The sequence below is a fragment of the Athene cunicularia genome, assembly GCF_003259725.1.
Source record: "Athene cunicularia isolate RWA chromosome 4 unlocalized genomic scaffold, athCun1 chr4_part2, whole genome shotgun sequence".
Taxonomy (NCBI): Eukaryota; Metazoa; Chordata; class Aves; order Strigiformes; family Strigidae; genus Athene; species Athene cunicularia.
Genome location: NW_020799099.1, coordinates 9,774,500 through 9,782,027, shown reverse-complemented (window position 1 = coordinate 9,782,027; position 7,528 = coordinate 9,774,500). Strand labels below are relative to the sequence as shown.

Genomic DNA, 7,528 nt, shown 5'->3' with positions numbered 1-7,528 from the left:
CCACCCCCCCCCAACAGTGTGTGTTCCTGAGGAGCAGCATGCAGAGCAGGACTCTGCTGTAACTATCAAAATCGACAGCAGAACACGTGCAGTAGTTAAAGTTGCCTTTTCAGCCTCTTTCCCCCACTCTGGCTTGCACATTCTAACAGAGACATTCTACGATCACAACAGAACTTAAAACCACAGAGAAGGAGAAAGTACAGTTCCCTAGTTGGTATGTTTTTCCACTTCACAATATGGACAAAGAACAAAATCAAGAGCTGTCTTCAAGGAAAAGATTCTAGTGGCAAAATTACCATTGCAACTTCAGCCATAAACACAGCTCCTCCAGAAAATACTTTTTTAACTAGTGTTACCAGGGTGCTTATTCTGAACTAGAATCCAGAGGCACAGATCTTCCTGAAGTCTCAAACAGAAGGGAAACTGTCACAGCTGAATTAACTCCAACCATGAACCACATCAGACTATCCGAAGTTAGTATACACCTTGAATGCTTATGTCGAGGTAAATACATATGGATTACATTTTTTTTTTTTCAGAACTTAAAATAACATCTGTCAAGTTAATCTCTTTGTACAAAGAATTAATATAACCTAGCAATAAATCCTGAATTGATATCTACTGTGCAAAACACAATCAACTGGAGTTGTATGTTACCTGCAAAGGAATTATATGCAACTGACTGGGAATTCATTGCATGACAAACTGTAATGAGCAGTTATTTGCTAATAATGGTTAGTCTAAATAGCATATTACTAACCTGATTACTACAGAGGTTTTTTTCTTAAGTGCCACTGTGAGAGGTTTTTTGTTTGTTAGTTTGGGGTTTTTTTGCTTGCTTAGAAATAACTTCTTGGAAACTCACACCCCACTTTTAAAAGCATTGTTTTTAAAGAGGCACACACAGATACACAGGAGAAAACTGAACAAGCACAACCCTGACACAAGCACATACATTCCCACTGAAGTCACTACAGAGCAGAATCTATACCTGACTATAAGAATAGATCAATGGACAGAAAACTAGGCACCATGACTTTGGAACAAAGTTAAGTTGCTTCTGCTTTAAGTGTATTCCTCTTGAATATATGTGGTGCTTTACTGTTGAGAATAACAAAGTCTCACAAAAAAAATGTTACAAGAGAATTTGAGAAGCTGGACATTGGTTTTTTTTTGACAGAATATTTATTAGATTTTAAGCGGGGATGGTAAATGAAATAAAAAAACCCCACTGTCTGAAATCCTCAAGGCAGGGACCCACTCAGAGCATTCAGAGAATTTAATGGTGAATATCTGGCTGAAGTGAAGAATAGAAGATTAAGCCTCATTAAGGACAGATGGCAATTACAACTGGGAGGGTTTTAATTACTCAGTTGACTGGTACCACCAGATATACTGTTAAAATATTGGGATAGGTAAACAAATTGCAATGCGGTTTTTTCACATGTAAATTGTAACAAATGAATTAAGATCTCATACAACAGTTATTCTTAATATTCTCAAACACAAATAATTAGTCTTTTTAATAATGATACTATTTTGAACTACCTACCATTTGAGATGGTGTTTACAGTTAATACAGTTGCTACGAATTCCCAGATTAATGTCATAATTATTGAAATGTACCCACATCTGAAGTAAACACAGTAATTAACACAGAAAATATTTTAGGCATTTTAAAATGAAGTTTGTTTCCATGGCAATGTTACATCCCTTTTTTTGTGGTATTATTCAAACTACTCCTATCTTACTTACAGAGAGGTACAATCCACAACCGGACCATGCCTTACCTACAGAAAGCCTTCTAATGAATATCATGTACAACATTCATTGCCTCTAGTGTTAGTAACTCACCAGTTAACACAGCAATAAACACACAGTACACTGTTTTCACAAGTTGTTGGGGAATTTCTCTACCCATACTCTATCATTATGGAAATCCCTGTAGGTCAGTGTGGCAGAAGACATATTTTGTATCAGTTAGCATAAAACCACCTGGATAGCTTATTCACAAAAGCTGATCCAGATTTTTAAATGCACAACAGGTGTCTATGTTGGGGAAACTACCATCTGATAAATTTCCATCTGTAAGGGTAAATACAGATATGGTGAATGCAATTTTCCAAGATGAATGCCAGCGACCAAAGGGGGAAAAATAACTTGGGCCTCAACAATGTAAATAGGTTTTCCTTTCCTCGTGAAGTGCAGTAGGCCAAAGTACAGTTCCAAGACAGCACTTCAGTGTGACCAACCTCAATTTGGGAAGTAAGGTGCTGCACTGTCAGTTCCTTCAAAAGGTCTTGTTTCTGCTCCTCAGTAATAGCGTAACTTCATCCCTACCTTTAACTCTGCTTTCTTGACATGCATGCTGTTCTCCCAGGCATTTCTCCGCCAGTGTGGAAAATGTTGGTATGCAAATTAGGTGCCTATGGGGGAGGAGCTGCTAGTTTGCAGCTTCTGTAGAACCTTAAAATCTTCCTTTGATTCTTCAGAAGAAATGAAATGTAGATTGTTTCCTTGAAAAACAGGATCCACTGCTTTGGAAACAGCCCTTCATTCCTAGGTTCCTTTAAAGCTAAGGACATCAGACACCTAATAGGGTTAATCACACAAACCAAGGGCAAGTCTCAACCTGAAGGCAGTTCTGGGTCTTGTGCATCTGTGTTAAGTGATGCAGAGTAATTCCTGCCTAAGCACTGTTTCCACACAGCTTTATTAGTCCCTGTAAAGCTACTCTGGATCACTGCATCCCTGCAGTACTGCATAAGTGTGAATCACGTGCTTAGCAGTCACAGTACATATCCCATGTTCTGCTCTACACATTCTGGGATTCTTCTTACTATGCTTCTTACTGTGTATGGATACCAACCCGCAAGCACCTACCTCATTTCTCACAGTTCCTTCTTTTTCATGTTATCCCTGTTTCTCTTACTGCAGCTACTTTAACACCAATATAAAGGAAAACCAAAGAATTATGGTCCATTACTGTAACTCTAATAGTGCATACACCTTTCCTCCTCCAGTACCTCTAAAAGCCAAGCAACAGAGGCATCTTGGAAATAATCCAACGTAAAATTATGCACAACAGCTTCTTTGCATTCAGGTAATGAGCATGGGCAGGTGAATGGAACATCGCTGTAGCCTTGGGATAATAAGCAGTAGCAGCAGAAATGCAAAATACCAAAGATGACTTACTTCGACCCCTGCACGACACTCTTCTACAGAGGAGTACCTAGACTTGTCCATCCAGCACCCTTCTGTCACCAGTGAGCAATCAGTCAGTCTGGCCTTCTGGCAGGCACAGCCTGGTGCTAACATTCTTATTTATTTCTTGCACTAGTGGAACATAACAACAGGCAACGCTCCCCCCGATTTTTGTAGAGCAGCAATATGGTGACAAGATTACACAGATGGGACTTCTATTAATTGCAGAATGAATGCCAGGTGCTCAGGATCAACTGAAAAATTAGCTGAATAAAGCTATAGTAAAAGCAGCTGGAACATCTACATTCTACTTTCACGACCACTGTTTGGAAAAGCTACACAGAGAGATAATTTGGAAAGGATTCAATAATATGAAGAGAAGTCTACAGCCTGGAAGGTAACACAATGAACGCAAAGCGGCAGCAAACGACTGTCAGAAGCAACTGCTGTCACAAAGCCTGAGTTTCCTTCAAACCGTAGCTAAGATATAACTGCAGGACCACCATTTTCATTAAGAAACCAGGTTCCAAGATTATTGTAGTAAATCTCTTAAGCTACATGAAGAAGTTTCAAGAAACTTGTCAACTTGCCCAGTTACTTTGTTCTCATTAGTCCTGTAGCTGATACAGGTGGGATACGTTTCCCTGGTTTTCATTCAACTGATTCTTTCTTTTTGTACACTTACTCTATCCAGAAGTAATATGTGAACCTGGTCCATTCTCCATCTTAATAGTATTCAACATATGATTTCCCTGGTTTCCCTGCATTTACTATGTACAATTATCTATCAATCAAAGAAAATCTGTAATACATGACCATCACCCTTCACCATATCGATCATTTGTTGAGGCACTCTTTTCTGCTATTGAGTACTGGGAACGTCTCTACGCTCCTAGTGACACGCTTTTTCCAGAATCTCCTTTATGTCACCCAGGCTGTGTAAAACAGATGGGTCAGGAGAACAACATTCATTTATAAACCCCTCCACTGATACCATGCCTATACCACCTATCTTGCATAAATGATTTATTTCCTATACACTTATACAATAAAGACTCAAAAACCAGCATTACCATCTGCTTGTCAAAGATATGGGAGGAATCATAAAGAAATACAGGCAGCATTTAGAGCAAATCCCACATGAATTCTGTACACTTTCGTTTCATGGGCATTTCCAGTTCCAGTTTCATAGGTTAGCTACTACATCAGTGTTACTACCCTGCTCTACCAGTCACTCCTGGAAATGGTGCTCCACCCAAAAAAGTCGTTCCAGTTAAATGCTCTGTGTAAGTTGTTGCTTTATTTCATGTTCCTGGTCCTTGTAGCCCTCCTCCCCCCTTAGTATTACTGCTGTGGCAACAAAAGCCCTATAAAATGGGGCCAAGTACACCCACACATGCATTACCCCATTCACAGAAACAGATCTCCCTTTCTGTGACTGAAACTTGCTGCACAAAATTAACTAAAATGGTGCTGGCAATAATCTAAGGATGCCACCGCTTCTCTTCCTCCCTGTCACTTCATCCTCTCCCTTTTGGCTCCCAGAAGCTACAGAACATCCCCTCCCTGGACCACTTATTTTAGCAAATTATTAACATACATAGTGGTACACTGAAAGTGCTGTGCTGATTATATATGGAGAGATGCACATGCAGTTTAAGATATCCTAGCAATATCAGGCTAAGTACCTCAGCATGCTTCGCCATTGACCTCCACATGCAGTGCTTTCCTGTCTTGTTCTTTCAGATACCTTGGAACTGCATAGTAAACTATTCTGGACACAAAAAAAAAAAAAAAAAAAAAAAAAAAATTGGAAACAATTTGGAGTGTCAAAATAAAGAGGACATATGGAGATGGGGAAAATCACAAATACTGTTTAAAGACATTCCACAATATAGCCTGGGATTTTTTCCCCAAACAAATGGTTACGCCTGACAAGCACAGAGCTACCCCGATGGCATCACTACCAAGCCAATCATTAATGCAGCAGTAATAGTGATATGCACAAGTTTGATACTGTTAAATTTTTGTAAGTAAACTAAACAATCCTGTTGGTCCTCGTCATCTATCAGAATTTAAAGAAGAGCCGCAGTGTGTTCCTTGGCTTGAGAGCGTGTACGCACATACACCAGCATACGCCAGCAGTCAGTCCTCAGCCCACCGTGGGAAGTGCTGTCAAGGGCAAGTGCTCTGGCTGTGGGTGACTAGGCAACTCTGCTGCCTTCAGGAGAAGCAGAGATGACTCAAATGCAGATATTAGAAGAGATCTCAAAACTTCAAAACTAATTTTAGCAACTATCAAATTCTCTTGGCCTGCAATAAGTATTTTTTTCCTCCAGGCATTTCTTACACTGAATTTAATAATGAACAACATTAAAAAAAAAAAAAAAAAAAAAAAAAAAAAAAAAAAAGAAATAAATGCAAGTGGCATTATTTTGTTGTTAAAAGAGATAAAAATAAACTTTTAGTCTCTAACCTAACCCCTAGAGATTAGAGGATGGCATCCAAGTATTGATAGGAGATAATAGCTGAATCAAACCAGTTTCCACCCATCTAATAAACTTAATTTCCACTATGGGAGATTTTCTGTCAGATGACTGGGTGAAGTAAGTAATTTTAATCTATTTCTTATAAATCAAATTTAACCTGTGACTGCTCAGTTAAATCTCTGCTCTCCCCACAACCACATTTTGTCTGCTTAAAGAAGTAGATGATAAGACAATAGATATTGGTGGGTTACATGATGTTAAACTGGTGCTTTACATCATGCCAGCCATTTATGCACCTAGCCTTAACCTGTAAAAATAATCTTTATTTAGGCTTAAATATTAATTCAGTCAAGTGATCAAATGGAGGAAAAGGATAAAATTATTTGCTACATGAGTACACTAGCTTGCTCTATTTCCTAACTGCCAAATCAAATACTTGGCAAGGGTGATTTACTTGTTAGTATTTAGAACTGTATACATTGGGATGGTTTTTTCTGTTGTTAGAGATTTAGTGAAACTTTCACCGATACCAATGAACCAACAACAATTTCCCTTTGGCAATGCACAGTGAAATGCTACTTGCAACTGTAATGGCATAATCCAAGTTGAAGTTCCTCCCTCTTTTTTGGATCTTCCCTCCCCCCAGGTAAAATCCTGAGAACAACCCACAGCAGACATGACGAGACATATACAGTGCATTGCTGAAACTCTGAATCATGGCCTTGCCATTGAATCTACACCTATATTACATTCAGAAGGTCTCGCATTTAAGAAAAACAAACAAAAAGGATGCAACTTTATGTTTCTCAAAAGTTATAGCTTTTTTCCTCCTGTACCTGCTAAAGCAAACAAAAAACTCCTGAAAATTCCTTGTACTTTAGTTCTGAAAATAGATAATACAACCTTTTACTTGTGATAGTGCAAGCAGGATAACAAAACAAAAAAAAATTTCAAGTTGTACTGTAAAATTATTTTTCTACTGGAGCTCTATTGCATACATACAGTTATATATTTCCAAATGCAAGCCAAGACAATTGCTTAGCTATACTCGTGCAGGTAATTTAATTGACTTTAACAGACAGGTATCATGTATGTGATGAGTAAAAGAAACAGGAACTAAGGGAGTGATGTAATTACAAATACACACAGCTGGCTAGAAACATTTTGAATATAATTAAGCTTTGAGACATTATGCCAGCCAAGATGTTAATAACTGTGAAAAAAACCTGTGGGTGATTTTCATACTTATCAAAATAAGGAACTGTTGAGAACCATTAATAATGTGGGTAAATGCTGTCTAAGCTTCCCACACTCAACTCTGCCAATAAGCTTTAATTTTCAACTCCAACAATCCTGCTATTCCAGTCTGGAGCTCCTCCAGAGCAGAGATATTTAATCAAATTACATTGTGAACTTGCCCTGCAACACATTAAACAAAAAGATCAATATGTAACACCAATTTTTACCTGTTAGGCTTGCCTGGATCAAGACTTTCAACAGCTTAAGATGAACCCCACATTAAACCTTAGCATAAAGGATACTTTTAAAGCAGAAGTTAACATTTTCACATACAATTATAGAGTGAGAGTGTAAAAGGCTTAAGAAACTGTGGTATAATAATACATGCTATGAATGGTGGGAGACCCTATACTTGTGAAAGAGCAGAAACTGTTTTTATTGCTTACTCTTAAAACACTTCAGAGACTCAAAAATGATTAAAGAAACTTGGAGACAAGCATCTTCTGCCACCACACTGCCATAAGAGCTCATTTGCATCTCTTAAAAGTTGCTGGTATGTGTAATTAAAAGTAACACTTCCTCTCTTAAATAACATA

General features: G+C 38.2%; 1 protein-coding gene across 2 annotated transcripts in view; it reads right to left on the bottom strand.

The window, feature by feature from the left end:
* Positions 1-7,528, bottom strand: part of LOC113479567 (probable bifunctional methylenetetrahydrofolate dehydrogenase/cyclohydrolase 2) — a 49,183-nt gene that overhangs the window by 14,898 nt on the left and 26,757 nt on the right. The window lies entirely within an intron of this gene.